General features: G+C 38.1%; 1 pseudogene; it reads left to right on the top strand.

Annotated features, from left to right (window-relative positions):
* Nucleotides 1-15,463, top strand: part of LOC132671047 (aldehyde oxidase 4-like) — a 64,804-nt pseudogene that overhangs the window by 18,007 nt on the left and 31,334 nt on the right.

Genomic DNA, 15,463 nt, shown 5'->3' with positions numbered 1-15,463 from the left:
ATGCTCATGGCAAATAAATATCTGTTAATAATACCTGAGACCCAGCGTAGAAGCTTAAAACCTAGTTCCTGATGCCAAAAGAGGGATCCCAGAGGCAGTAAACCCACCCACGAAACCATTACAGCCCTCTGAGGGAGGGAAGAATTCTAGTCAGGGCCACCCTATGGCTCTGGCACCTCCATTTTGTGTCAGAGGTATGGCCCTGACTCTGAAATCTCCTACTTAGAAATTCATGTTCATCTTTCAGTAACTCTGAAGTTCAATTTGTATCTGGTTTTGTTTTGTTGAGGTGTGTACCAAACTGTATAATGAAGATGAATTCCATCCCTTGGCTCTATTCCAGGAACCTAGATCCCCTCCTGAACTAATAGTAAGATGCTTTACTTTTGTTGTCCCATAACATGACATGGTATAAGCCTTTTTGCATTACGCTATGGAATGACTGAGTTTCAGACATTAAAGTTGGAAGTGTGTCCAATGTGATAACCCATTGTTACAAATTTGTTCAGCTCCACCATAAATAGTTTTAAGCGTGGTGCTGCCAGGACCTCCAAGATGCTTTGGTTCACCCCTTAATTTGAAGATCCTGAGCTCAGCGAGTCTAGTAACTTACTCAAGGTCACACAGCTACACCGTGAGATATGTTAAAGATATTTTGTAAAATTATACTTACAATGGAATTACATTATTCTTACTATTAGCCTCTGAGATTTCAACTCAGTGGGGAGAAATAGAGAGAAAGAATAATATAAATAGCGTGGTTAACTAATCACTCCATTCCATGACTATACTCAGAAGAGAGCATGAGGTAAGGGATATGATTCTACTGGCTTCCTAAAGTGTCACAGTCCCCACTTCCCCCTCAGAGTGTGAGATTTTGGACTCACTATTTAAAGAGTATACACACACACAATGTAAATATGTATGTATATATGAGAGACAGAGTTGTAAAAAAAAATTTATACTATAACTAGTGAATGACTTAAGAGATTCTTTCAAGGATAATTTTGCCTATAAGCAATTTTTGTCATACCAAAATGCCTAATCCCCAAAGATGAGGCCCCTTTGACTTACTGTTAGGGCAGAACTAGAACAAGAAGCCTGACCCTTTAATCAGACTATGACATTTTGCCTCCTCTTCAGAAACTCATTTCACAATATAGGTAGAGTTTGTTCCACTCTATAGTTGTTGATGATAGATACCTATTATGATGTTTTGTTCGTTTGCTTTAAAGTTTATTTATTTATTTTGAGAGAGAGAGAGAGAGAGCATGTGCAAGCATGTGCACCAGCAGGGGAGAGACAGAGAGAGGGAGAGAGAGAATCCCAGGCAGGCTCTGTGCTGTCAGTGCAGAGCCTGACATGAGGCTTGAACTCATGAACCATGAGATCATGACTTGAGCTGAAATCAAGAGTCAGATGCTGGATGCTTAACCCACTGAGCCACCCAGGTACTCCTAATGATGTTTATTCAATGGTGCCCACATGGATATTAGCAATCTAGGTAGTTTCACACAAGGACACCCTTTCCTGATCACTACAAGTTAGGTCAACCCAGAAAGCTAAAATGACCATCAGGCCCTTTGGGCAACCAGAGCAGTAGATATACTCATGGCATGTCGTTCAGCAGCCTTACTTGAAAACCTGTTGGCTTTGTTTCTCTGCAGAGAATGGCAGAAGATCCAAATAAGACAAGACTGACATTCCAAGGGGAGAGGACTACCTGGATTATTCCTGTGAACCTCAGTGAGCTTCTAGAGCTGAAAGCCAATATCCCTGATGTACTCTTTATCATGGGGAACACTGCAGTGGGTGGGTGGTTTTTAAGCAAGTTCCTTAGTCTAGATTAGGTAATCCAGACTTCTGTCTCTCTTTTTAAACTCTTCATAAATGCAATGCAGTTCACTTTAATTAATACATACCTCTGTCCTTTAGAATCCTTCGTTGTTTTCTTTTGCAAATGTGTCATTTGTGTCACAATTTTCACTCTGGATTATCCATAAACAATATCTGTTAGCCCCCATTGACTTCCTTTTCTAATTGCTTTACATGCTTTTCTCCTTAGGGACCCAGCATTAAATTTAGAGATGAATATCATCCAGTTTTCATATCTCTACTTAGGCTTCCAGAACTGTTTTATGCACAGCACAGATGATGGTATGTACCGTCTTTTTCATTGGCTGTTGGTAGGCTATTAATAATTATATGCACTGGGCTAATTTGAGCACTTAATAGAATATATGACCTCCTATATGTGCCCTACTATGTGTCCTCTATGAGCTTTTTCAAACTGAATTATTCAGCTATGTCACTGAATACTGCATTGTCATAGGAGCCATACAGTGGGAAGATGTAGGTTGTTCCACATATAGAGAGAGACTGACTGAATAAGGACACTTAAGAGAGTGGCTGGCCTGTAGGAAAAGTTCTTGCCAGAGTCATAAATTTGCTTAAGGCTCATCCTATACTGACACACATTCACACACACACAAAAATTCTGGGACACAAAATTTGAAAATTTAACTGTAACAACCTTATTTCTCTTCATACTCTTTTCACAGTTTACCAAATGCTTTCACATCTTGTTTCTTTTGATCCTCATGACAGTCCTGGAAGGTAGACATAGCAGGTGGTAACCTTGGGATCTCCGTTCTCAATCAAAGGACTGAAGTAACTTCCCCAACTTTGCACAGCTAACACACAATCAAGTCAGGACTAGATTCCAGGGTTTCTTACTTTTAGTCAAGTTCTCCTTCCCACAATGCACCAAATAAGGCTATCTGAGAAACATATCCAAACTCAGCATTTGAATAGATAACAAGTAATGGGAGGTAAAAATTCTACTTTAAAGTAAAGTATTCCTTGGGGCACCTGGGTGGCTCAGTCGGTTAAGCTTCTGACTTCAGCTCAGGTCATGATGTCACTGCTCATGAGTTCGAGCCCCATGTTGGGCTCTGTGCTAACAGCTCTGAGCCTGGAGCCTGCTTCAGATTCTGTCTCCATCTCTCGGCCCCTCCGCTGCTCACTCTCTGTCTCTGTCTCTCTCTCTCTTTCCCAAATATAAAATAAAACATTAAAAAATTTTAAAAAATAAGGTTTTCCTCATTGAGTAAACAGAAAATGAGAAATTGTCTGCTTTCCCCTCTGATCTGCTAATATTAAGTCAGTCTGCCCATTCATTTTCTTTTTTATCTGTTGGAATGTCCATATCAGTTGACTCATAGGGAGAAATGGAGCAAGGGGAGGCTGGGCTGGTACAGAAGAATGTTGGAAGTAAGGTATGGATGCACTTGGTTGGGTGGGGTGGGAGTGAAGGGACTGGGGAGGAGGTAGAGCCCATAACACTATGTCAATGTTTCTCAATCTTTTCATTATTGCCTCACTAAGGAGCAAGAGGCATTTTCCCCCAATCATCCCTCCATGAATTTTTAACACCGTAGGTAGGCCATATATCTGTTTATGTACAGTATATGTATATCAGGGCTTTATCCATCAAAAGAGCAAGATTTTTTTTTTCACCCTTTTGGGGCTGGTATTACCCTCCTGGAGAATGCATGAACTGGATGACATCCCTGCTCAAAGCATTCCCTGAAAGCACACTTGCAAAAAACCTGACCCAAGGTTCATACAGGTGTCTATTCTTATTGCTTTGTTAAGGAAACAGTATGAAAAGATGGCTGTATAAGAAGGGCAAATGGGCAACACAAATGTGTAGGTCACTTTCCACTTAGACTTAATGATCTTTTAAAAGTTTTATAGAATCTGAACTGAAATTTTTATATTTGATCAATTTATTCAGGAAAACACTAATTGCACATTAACAAAGTAATGAATTTCTGATATCTGTCGCTGGTATATCCTAAAATGTATGGCATATATGACTGAGAAAAAGAATTTGGTACTTAATATTTGGGAATAAAGCATATTGCCAAAAATATCTTTATCTTTGGTTTCTCTAAGTTAATATAAAAAGAGAAGATATATTTGAAAGATTGTTTCTGTGCAGCCCATACATCTTGTTATAGTTCAACTTCAGTTTATATTCTCCTATCTTATTTTCAGGGGTGCAGAATGTGGCCTGGCTCTGTTGAATGATGGCTTACATCTTATTGTTTGGGGGCAGCAAAAGAAGACTAAGACCTACTGTGCTCTCCTGAAGCATCTGAGGATGCTTGCCAGAGCTCAGATTAAGAATATGGCAGAATGCTCTCTAGTGTGATATGAAATAAGCCACAGTTATAGACAGTCATATAGTTCTGTTCTGCTTAGAAAACATTACTCTGAAGGGGAACCCCAAGTCAATGTTGAACAAGTCTATACAATATGAGTATGAGTGGGTATATGTACTCAAAATGAGAGTCATCACACTGCATTTATGTGTGTGTCCAAAGTGAGAAGCGGCAGGGTGCCTGGGTGGCCCAGTCAGTTGAGCATCTGACTCTTGATTTCAACTCAGGTCATGATCCCAGGATTGTGGGATCAAGCCCTCAGTCAGGCTCCACACTCAGATTCTTCCTTTCCAGGGCACCCGGGTACCTCAGTCGGTTAAGTGTCCAACTCTTTATATTTGGCTCAGGTCATGATCTCATGGTTTGTGAGATGGAGCCCCATGTCAGGATCTGCACAGTGCAGAACCTGCTTGGGATTCTCTCTCTCTCTCTCTGTCTCTCTCTCTCTCTGCCCCTTCCCCCCTCTCAAATAAATAAAACTTTTTAAAAAATCTCTTTCTCCCTCTGCCCCTCTCTCCTGCTCACATGCTCTCTCTTGGGGGAAAAAAAAAGTTAAAGTTCAACCAAGGGGACTGTCCAGCTCTAACAGGCTATGAAATGTTTTAGCCAAGGTATAGTAAACAAGAGCCTACATTTCCAAAATACTCTTTTATGTCTGTTCCTCCTCTTAGACCTTTGCCCCAAGGTCAGTTTCTAAGCATGTGCATCCCATATGTCTATTCTTGGATGTCCCCCAGTTGTCTAGCTTATTGAGGTTTCCTTATTATTTGAGATTTAAGAGTAATTGGTTTGAACCACTGCCCATTCCACACATGATAGGTAGTTCAGTGAGACTTTGGTGCAGGGCATTTCTCCTAATTGTCTCTGGCCCTGTTTCTGTTGATTCTCAAAATTCACTACATATTTTCACCTTCTGCATCTTCTGTCCCTTTTTCTAGACCACACTGTTCCTCTCAACATCACCTTGCCCCCTTAACTCCCTTCAAAGGTTCTCATTCAAGGCTATGTCTGAAGGAACTTTATCCACAGTTTGGAGAAACAGAGAAGAATTCTACTACACAGCACTACAGTAAGCATTTTGAATGGGAATGCTACATAGCCCAGTTCTTTAGTGTTTATTTACTCAGACTCTAGTCCTTACTTTTCCCGATGTTATTGGACACTCATGCTAGAGTCAGCTCTCAAAGAAATTTTCTTCTTCACTGCACATGGAAAAGGAACATTTTCTTCAGCAATAAGTTTGAACTGGGGTTAGGGATGGGAATCTTGCACAACATGTTGTCTGACTCTATTTAGCTGCCCTAAAATCATACCAGATCTTTCTTTGAAGCAAAGAAGGGAATTAAAAACTTGCACAAGATCCTTGTACACATAATTCCTTGTTTGTCAAATAACTGGCTTTAAAAATGTTATCTTTTTTATTTAGACTTTAGAAGGACATGTGGTGAACAGACCTAATTTTTCTGACCTAAATACCATTTTAGCAGCAGGAAATCCTCCCATCAATCTGATATCTAAAGGCAAGAGACAAGTTTTAGGCATTCTATTATATAATTACCACTGTCAGTTAGGTAGCTCCTTTCATAAAGCATGAACCAGGAACCCAAGTGTATCTAACTTAGATTCACCAAATATATAGGCTATATCTGTATTACCTCAAGTGTAAGGATGCAACAGAGGTCAATTATCCTGTTTTCAGATGTTCTATATCTTGCAGATCAGATAAGTTACTGCACTGGACAATTTTTCTTAACTATTTGGCCACATTTATGCACAGTCCAAATTGTAGTATCAAAGCATTTTTTTAAAAAAATGAGATGTCTGTCTGTGGTTTTAAAGCTTTATGGCACATTTCATTTCAGAGTATTATAAAGTTGGAAATTTTCCTCATAGGGACTTAACTTTCTAAAGAAAATCAAGATTGTGGGGCATGTTACTCATTACTTCTCTCTTTATTCAAAGACAGCTTGAGCTTTGCCAAGAGAGAATTATTTAAACTCAATTAAATAACAATAAATGCATATTATTCATAGAGCTATTGATGTAAGATACCCTCTTTTTTATTACAATCACATTTTTGAAAATACAGTGGCTCAAGTAAGAGAATATTGTCAATTGTCTAAGAAAAAAAAGCTGTGTAGCAGGCATTCCACTTGTATGCCTGTTCCACCATTGTCCCAGCTGTAGAACTTTGAACAAATCATTTAACCCCTCTGGACCTCTGGACCTGTTTTCCCATTTATGAACCTATGTTGTACTCAGTTGTTTCCAAATAGCTTTAAAGTTCTTCAAGGCCAAAATTTGTGAGTGTTGTGTAATGGGAGCTGAGAACCAGAAAAGACTTTTCAGATTATCTGGTCCAGTCCTGTCATTCTGCAGATGAGGAACTGGAAGCCCCTACGGTTCTGTGACTTGCCTAAGGTGACCCAGCATGGAAGCTGCAACTAGAAACCAGATCTTCTGGCTTACAGTTCACACTCTCTCTTTCCCCAGATTCATCACAACTATCCCTTGCTTCATATTCTCCAGTTCGATAAATTCATTCTGATCAAGGTCATTTTCTCTAATAGAAGGAGAACAGCAGATTCCTTTATACAGCCATTTCCTTGAGAGATCACCTAAAACCAGCCTTAAATCAGAAGAGATTATGTTATCTGTTTCTATTCCCCACTCTACTCAGGTAAAGGCTCCCTGACTCACTGCCCACCCCGAGGGAGCCCAGCTTACCCTGGGAGACTTCTGGGGCTGCTCAGAGGAAGAGGCAAATTCTCAGAGGACCATTTGATATGCTTTCATATCAGGGCCACATTGTGACTTCTGTAGAAGCTGGCCACACAGATGCCGTCCTACTTTGTGACTCTAATGTTTCACGCTAATAATGAGATTTAACCTAGAATGAGAGATTTAAACCTGGAAAGCACTTGGAAGACCATTTGATCCAGTGGTTTTGAAGCTTTTTTTTTTAAGAGTAAAATTACTTGTTTGCATGAAATTTACGTAGAACACCAAACTAAACCAGTTAAAAGTGGAGGTATGGTAGTTCATCCTGAGAGGCAGCACACCTCCTGATTTTTCCCTTACCCCTCTCAGCAGCCCCGGAGGCACACAACCTTCTCATTTTAAAGAAAGTTAAGACCCAAACAGTTTAAGTCACATGCCTGAGGCCACATGTAGTGACTCAAATTTTGAAAATAGATAAACATAGACTCTGAAGCCAAACTGCTTAGATTTCAACCCCAATTCTTCCATTTCCTGTATGACCTTGTACAAGTTATGTAACCTCTCAGTTTCCTCATTAGTAAATTAGAAATGAGTAGAGTTGTTATGAGGATAATATATTAATACCTATAAAGCACATGGACCAGTACTCACATATACTCAATACTATAGTCAGCAACATCATTCACAGGATCATTTTCATTATAATTAATCATCAGAGTTGTTGCTATACAGCACACAATGGAGATGAACACTATTCTGGGTGTTTTTTTTTTATTTCCAGTGGCACTTTGTGCCGGGATTCTAGCTGGCCCAACATTAGGAGAATGCCTTTGCCATTGTCAATGCTGGGATAAGTGTGAAGTTTGAAGATGGCATAGGCATGATTAAGGACCTTTAAATGTTCTACGGAAATGTTGGCCCCACCATTGTCTCTGCAAGCCAAATGTGCAAGCAGCTCATTGGGAAGTATGTCACAACACATTTGGAAATGAAATTCAGGCCTTTGTATTTTAATATTTTATGAAAATGGCACTTGGAGAATTTTTTTCTGATTATATATATATTACATAATCATATAAGAAATTTAAGCACTGTGGAAGAATATAAAGAAAATAAAATCCACCCAAAAGCCAACCTTCTTCAAGATACAATTCTTTCATTGCAGTTTCTGTAATAAGATGAACACACAAATTAATCTAAGTAGATAATATATTCAAGTCTTCTTTCTTTCTCCTTCCTTCCTTCCTTCCTTCCTTCTTCCCTCTCTCCCCTTCTTTTCTTTTCTTTTTTCTTTTCTTTTCTCTTTTCTTTTCTTTTCTTTTCTTTTCTTTTCTTTTCTTTCAAGTAGCCTCCATGCCCATCATGGGGCTTAAACTCATAACACTGAGATCAAAAGTCACATGGTCTACTGACTGAGCCAGCCAGGCACCCTTCACATTTTCATTTTTAATTAACCTGCAGAATAAGTAAATGTTTCCAATACTGTATCCTAAGACATCTTAAAATGTCCCTACACTACATAAAGATGAAATATTCAAAAAGTTTAAAAGGCCTTCTTCATGTCACTCTCATTGTTTCTAGCATTTGGAAAGTAGTTTTTAAAAACTCTTCCAACAAAATTAACTAAAATTTAAAATGAAAAAAGTAATAAAATTAAAAAAACTTTCTTCTAACTAGTGCTTTTACAGTAATTTTTATCTACCCATTGTATTCATTGTCAACAATGCAATGGAACTTAATGCAATTTTTTCTCAAATACTAAAGTAAGTCAATGCTTTAGAAGCATTTATGTAGAAACTTTCATTTGTAAAAAATTTACACCTGTCATCAATAATTTAGTCATTTACCAGTCATTACCTATGTAGTGTGTGTGCCAGGCATGGCCTATTTGCTGGAGATACCTCAGTAAGATGAGTTTCCAGATCTTGGGAAGCTCTGATTTGAGTACTTTTTTATCCAAGCTATTTGAGGTAAATCAACATTCACAGGCCATGAAGTTAAAAATAGTGATAAAGGAGGACTTGGTAAGGAAAATTTCAGAACCACTGCAGCAGATTCTAAAGAAAGCTTGTGAAATATGTGAGGGTATTTTGTTTAGACTTTAAAGATGAATACATATTTTTCTCCATCTTACCTTGCTCTGTCAGTTTACTCTGTCTTTGCCTCTTCTGTGACATGTTTACATTCTTTCCTACCATGCAATAGGATGACCAAATGCTGAATGATACTTGCTGACTGGTCCTGGACGAGATTTACATGCCACCAGTAGCTGAGGGTGGCATGATAGAATACAGGTGAACCCTCAGCATCAGCTCACTTTTCAAATTCTACCTCAAAGTGAGGTGAGCAGTGAGGAAAATGATAAATGACTTCTCTGGGTCTCTGAGTGCCTTGACATTATGAGTGTGAGTCTGCATATGAAGGGCTTCCCTGCCCAGTTTCTCTACTGCACCAAGGTTAGCAGATTATCAAGGGTAAAGAGGGTGGAACTCTCAAGTGTGGTGCTTCCCAGCCTCCTTTTCCTTTCCTTCCCTCTCCCTTCTCTCCTGGGCTAAAAAGGGGACAACCTTGCTCTTCCTATAGTTTGTGTGACCATATAGTACACAATATCAAGTTGATCTACAGTAGTGAAAAGCTTTCAGTAATTAAATTATAATCTCTTCCTATTTTAAAGAAAATTTTCTTATTAAAACAATACCTTCTTTAATATTTAGAAAATGTAGATTAGCCAAAAAGGAAGAGAAAATCTTTTGTCTATCATTTGTCTATCCATCACCCATAGATAACCATTATTAATATTTTGGTATGCGTCCTTCTAAACCCTTCTTTATGAATGTGGGTATGTATATGTCACACATATATATCTGTAGAACTGTTTAGTATAACTTGTTTATTTCACTTAGTAACAAACACCTTTCAGTGTTATTGAATATTCTTCATGACATAATGACATAATGGTTGCATGATGTGTCTATGGATAGGTGTGCCATTATTTGATATGTACTTTATTTTTGGACATTTAGATTGTTTCTTGTTTTTTAACTTTTTTTTTCTTACCTACCCTAGTTTAAAATGACCTTCACAGCAGTGTTTCTCAGCATATGGCCCATGACTGTGAGTGTCCCCTTGATAAGTCATGAGCTGACCCAAAAATGGCAGATAAATGATTATGCATTTCTTTTATGGCTAAGTCTGTTAATTCAGCTAGTCTTTTTAAATAATTTTTATTAATTAGCATTTATATTTATAGCATTTACATTTATAATAATTAGCATTGTTATAATATTCTATTATTCTGTATTACATAATATATTTACAACATACATATGTCATCAATATATATCTATTATCACTTATAATTTGTTAAATACATGTCTTTTGTTTTACATCTTTATTATCATATGTTCTCTTGCATATTACACATTATATATTCTATCATTGTAGAAAATTCAAACACAGAGAAGCAAAAATTTTAAAAATCAACTGTAAGCCAGTAGTCCTACCATAAAGACTGTTAACATTTGGAATACATACATATATATTTTTTTCTTCTTTTTACAAGAAAAAGGGGTAATACTATACATAAATATTTGTAATCCATATTTTCACTTAATTGTAATGCATGAGCATTTTTTCAATCAAAATATTGTTTTTTAGGCATAGAATTTAGTGATTCATCACTTACATATAACACCCAGTTCATGAGCATTTTTCAATGTGCATAGATACAAACACACTTCTACAAAACCATTTTTAATGACTAGGAACTATTATATCTTACAATGCACATAATTTGTTTAGTCAGTTCCCTCTTATTGGATATTTAGGTTAATTCTAATATCTTTACTATGACAACTAATCTGAAACTGAACGTCCTTGCAAGTTAATCTTTTCTCCCTCAATTGCTTCTTTGAGATTCATGCCCAGAACTTTGACCTGGACTTGAAAGCACGGCCTCCATTTGGAAAAACAAATTCTTCCTGCCATTTGAGAGGAGAGCTTGTCATAAAGGAAGTCTCCACTTCCTGGAAATAGCATTCACTTTCCTGTGTGTGTAAGTAGATATAGTCATTCTTGAAACAACTGCTGCTAGCCCAGGGAGCTCGAAACTCAGGGTTCTTTCCCAGCACAACTGGTGACCAGTATCTGAGAGAATAAATAAGATAACCTATTTCTACATGTGATTTTCTAAGCAAGTGATTCAGATTGTAAAGTTAAATGGGAAATTATCTTCTTTTCAGTATCTCCAGAATTTTCTGATATCCCAGAAGAGTTCATGAGTGCTCTAGAAGATTTCCTTGTTATAACACCCCAAGGAATTCAGATGTTCCAGGTCAGCGGGTAGAGTTTTTTGTTTTTTGTTTTTTAAATCTGTCTATGCATTCAATGAATGCATTATACATGTATCTCCCACTTTTCAATAGCTATTTTTTTTTTATTACTTGTAAGGGTAAAGTCTACTAAAGCCAGCCAACATTACCAATTTTAACTCACACACGACTTGCTTGGTTTAGCTTCTATGCTTTTACTCAAGGCTTCACAAGGAGTTAGATTCTAAATGTCTCTTCTCCACTATATCAGTTTTGTTGCTTAAAATGTTCTCCTTTTCTTAGTGAATGCCTGTCCTTTCTTCAAAACCCAACTCAACATTCACTGCTTCTAGGACCCTACTTGACACAGCCATCCTAAATCTCCCAGGAACTTGTGTATTTTCTTTGCACCATATTGTGTAAATGTGTATATTTTGTTATGTATAAACTGTTCTTTATTGCTATATTAAGTTAACCATGTTATTTTAATATGTATTTGTCTGTATTCTGATACCCTTGCAAGCTTGTAGAATCTTTAAGGAGAAGAACAACATCTTCCTTTTGGGGAGGTGAGGGGGTAGATTGTAACCAGAATATATCTCTTACCACACTGCCCAATGGACATTTATTAACTCTGACTCACAGATATAGATACCCAATTGCCTATAATTTTTCTTCACTTGTGAGTAAGCCAGATATATCAGACCCAATTTTCAATGCCTGAGAATGTCTGGAAGTAAAATAACTTGCTTTATTCATTGACAGTGTGTGGATCCCTACCGACTGTCACAAGACCCCATCAACCACCCAGTCATGCACCAGTCAGCCATTAAATATGCCAGGGAAGCTGTGTTTAGTGATGGCATGTCTCCTGTTGCCCAAGAACTCTTCTTGGCTTTAGTCACAAGCAGCAGATCTCACACAAACATCATGTAAGAGAGTGAAAAATATTCCTATGTATTACTGGAATGCATTCACAATTTCACATCACAAATGAGAGGTTATTTAAGTCAACTAAGAATTCATTTCCTCAGGGCATCTGGGTGGCTCAGTCCATTAAGTGTCCAACTTCGGCTCAGGTCATAATTTCACAGTTTGTGAGTTCAAGCCCCACAGTTCGTGAGTTTGAGCCCCACATTGGCTCTGTGCTGACAGCTCAGAGCCTGCAGCCTGCTTCAGATTCTGTGTCTCCCTCTCTCTCTGCCCTTCCCCCGCTCATGCTCGCTTGCTCTCTCTCTCTCTCTTTCACAAAAATAAATAAATGTTTTAAAAAATCTTGAAAAAAATATATATTCCCTCTTCTGAATGGAAATCAGTCATTTTTTTAGCATATTTTTGAAAGAATCTAATGCCAAGAGTCCAAACATCTGCCAAATATTGACACTTTTAAACACAGAATACTGTCCCTTATTTAGTTATGAGGTCCATTGTAGTTTTTCCCTGTGTTTGAGGAATCATTTATATTGTACCATGAACTTACCCCTGTAAACTCTATGTGTACTTTCAAATTTTCCCTCCTAGATCAATTGATATTTCAGAAGCCCTGGCACTTCCAGGTATTGTCAATGTGATAACAGCAGGTATTGTCAATGTGATAACAGCAGAGGATGTTCCAGGAAATAATAAGCATCAGGGAGAAGTTCTCTATGCACCCAATGAGGTGTGAGATTTGTGTGGGGCGTATTATTCAAATGATTCACTGAAAACACCAAAATGATTATTGGTTATGACTCTACATCCATGGATTCATGTTCACATCACAAAAACTGCAGGGAACCAATGATTCCACATCAGTGATTCTCAAATTCTCTCTTGAAATGTGAACATAAGATTCTGATCATAAGCTATAAGCCCTCTCAAAGAAGGCTTCTAAAAAAGTTGTGAAAACCATAGAAGCAATATAGAACACAGGACATTAAAAGAACCGACAGAATTTCAGGATGACTGGATTAATATGTGTGATATGGGAGTGATGGGGAATACAACTGAAGACAGAAGCCAGATAATCAATTTCTGCACCCAGTTTTTGAACCCCCTAAATCCCACTCATGCCACTGTTTTAAATTTATTCTCATAGGTGGAAAATAATCTTTCCTTTGGTCATAGGAACCCAGTGGGTAAATGTAAGAATGTGGGAACAGTAATTCCTTTTTAATGATTCTGTGTCTTAGCTAATGGTAACACGTGGCTTTTCTGCAGGTGATTTGCATGAGTCAGATTATCTGCACTGTGGCTGCTGATACCTATGCTCATGCAAGAGAGGCAGCTAAAAAAGTGAAGATGACTTGTGAAGACATAGAACCAAAGATTATCACAAAAGAGGTAGTCGAGCCACTTCATGCCTTCTAGAATGACTAGGTCAGTATACTTTTGGCAGAATTCAACTGGTGGAGTCACAAAATAGTATAAATTGGGCTCCATCTATACTTCATTCAGAGTTATTTATGTTTCAAAGCAAAGGCTCAAGAAATCGACACCTCGAAACATAATACTGAGAATTTCCCTGCCTGCATTTCTACTTCCTTCTTGTGACCACTTCTCCCATTCTCTTGACAAGACATGTTCTCATAATATAGATAGGTAACACCAGAGGAATGTCCTTATGACCTCTATGTAAAACTAGTCGGTGGGAAAATCCAGAGCACTGTGAAACTGAGAACAGTCATAACATTTACTGTCCTGTGTCTCCTGCCCCCTTCCTACAAGCTCTGGAGATAGAAAACTCAGATTGGTATTCTAACTCCATCTTTTAGTAGCTCTTTCTTTCTTTCTTTCTTTCTTTTTTTTTTTTTAGTGGCCTCTTAATAGCAATGAAAGCTTTGGCATGTCACGTAAATTCCTCATACCTCAGCTTTCTCAACTATAAAATGGGAGCCATAAAGCACCTACATGAAAGTCATTAGAAGGTTTAGATGAGAAAATCCAGGTAAAATGCTTAGAACAGCACCTGAGAGATACGGAATGCATGTAGTAAATGTTTGCTATTATTTTTGTTTTAGTTGTTGTTATTAATGAGGGCAAGAACATGTTGCATAGTGCTTTATAGCCCCAGCATTTAGCAAAGCATTAACCCAAGGTCAGTCTTAATAAATGAGTGTGATGGAGGGAGAAGTGAATAGATGGGTACATGAACAACATGAAACCCAGCCATGTAGGATACTTTTTCAGTATCCTCTGATTCTCCTCTGTTCTTCCCAAGAGTTGCCAAATTCAGGTCTTTCCCAGTTATCTTTTCAATGCCTTTAAGTCTGCCCCTTTCTTTCCACTCTCAATTTCACCCCTATCCCACCCTTCAGCACATACCTTACCACTGTCAGATTTACTACAATAACCACTTAAGGAGCCTCTTGTACTCCATTTTAAACCTGTCTACCCACCACATTAACTTTTCTACGCCTCAATGTTCATTGGGTCACTTTTCTTATACAATAATGTCCCCTTGGATAAGGGTCTTAGCATAGAACTCAAGGTCTTTCATAGTCCAACCTCAATTCACCTTTGAAGCTCATCCACATGCTCTTGACAGAAAACTTGCTCTCCAGCCAGCCTGGCCTTATTCTCTTTTTGGCCCCTCAGCTTATTTTCAACCTCAAGCTATTGCTTTCTGAGGTGGCCTTGACTTCAAATGATTTCCCCCTCTCTTCTCTAACTGTCCTAATTCCATGCAATTCAGCCTCTAATTTAGGTCACCTACACAAGGCCATTTCTGAGCATTTCCAGTTCCACCAGCCTCCCCTTGGCCTCTCTCTACTCTTCTTATCTGCACCCCACCATAAAGTTGACACCTTAATACCCACTGCCTCAGGTCATCACTCAGCAGTCTAGAGGGTGGGACCTTCTAGATATGCTTATCTCCCCCTCAGCGCTTCCTCCAAGCCCTGAACAAAACTGAGTCACCAATACCTGTAGTCTATTGTAACACAATTTCTGCTGACTCTCTACACTCCTTAGATTGTCTGTCATGGTGTATGAATATCTGAAATAACAGGAGCATAGCAGTTTGATGGCGTATGAACGGTTTATTAAGATATGAGAAAACAAAACTTTTTATTATTTTGCCCTAGAACACAATTCATTTTTCCATTGGAAAAAAAAATAGAGCAAGGAAATTTAGAGCAAGCCTTTAAATATGTTGATCAAATCATTGATGGTAAGTTGTCTTGGGCCAAAAAAGTGATTCCTCTAAAGTTGAAGACTATAAGT

Source organism: Panthera onca, chromosome C1 (genome assembly GCF_046562875.1).
Source record: "Panthera onca isolate mPanOnc1 chromosome C1, mPanOnc1 haplotype 2, whole genome shotgun sequence".
NCBI classification, from domain to species: domain Eukaryota; kingdom Metazoa; phylum Chordata; class Mammalia; order Carnivora; family Felidae; genus Panthera; species Panthera onca.
The sequence above is the reverse complement of the archived record's forward strand: the minus strand, read 5'-3'. Positions and strand labels throughout refer to the sequence as shown.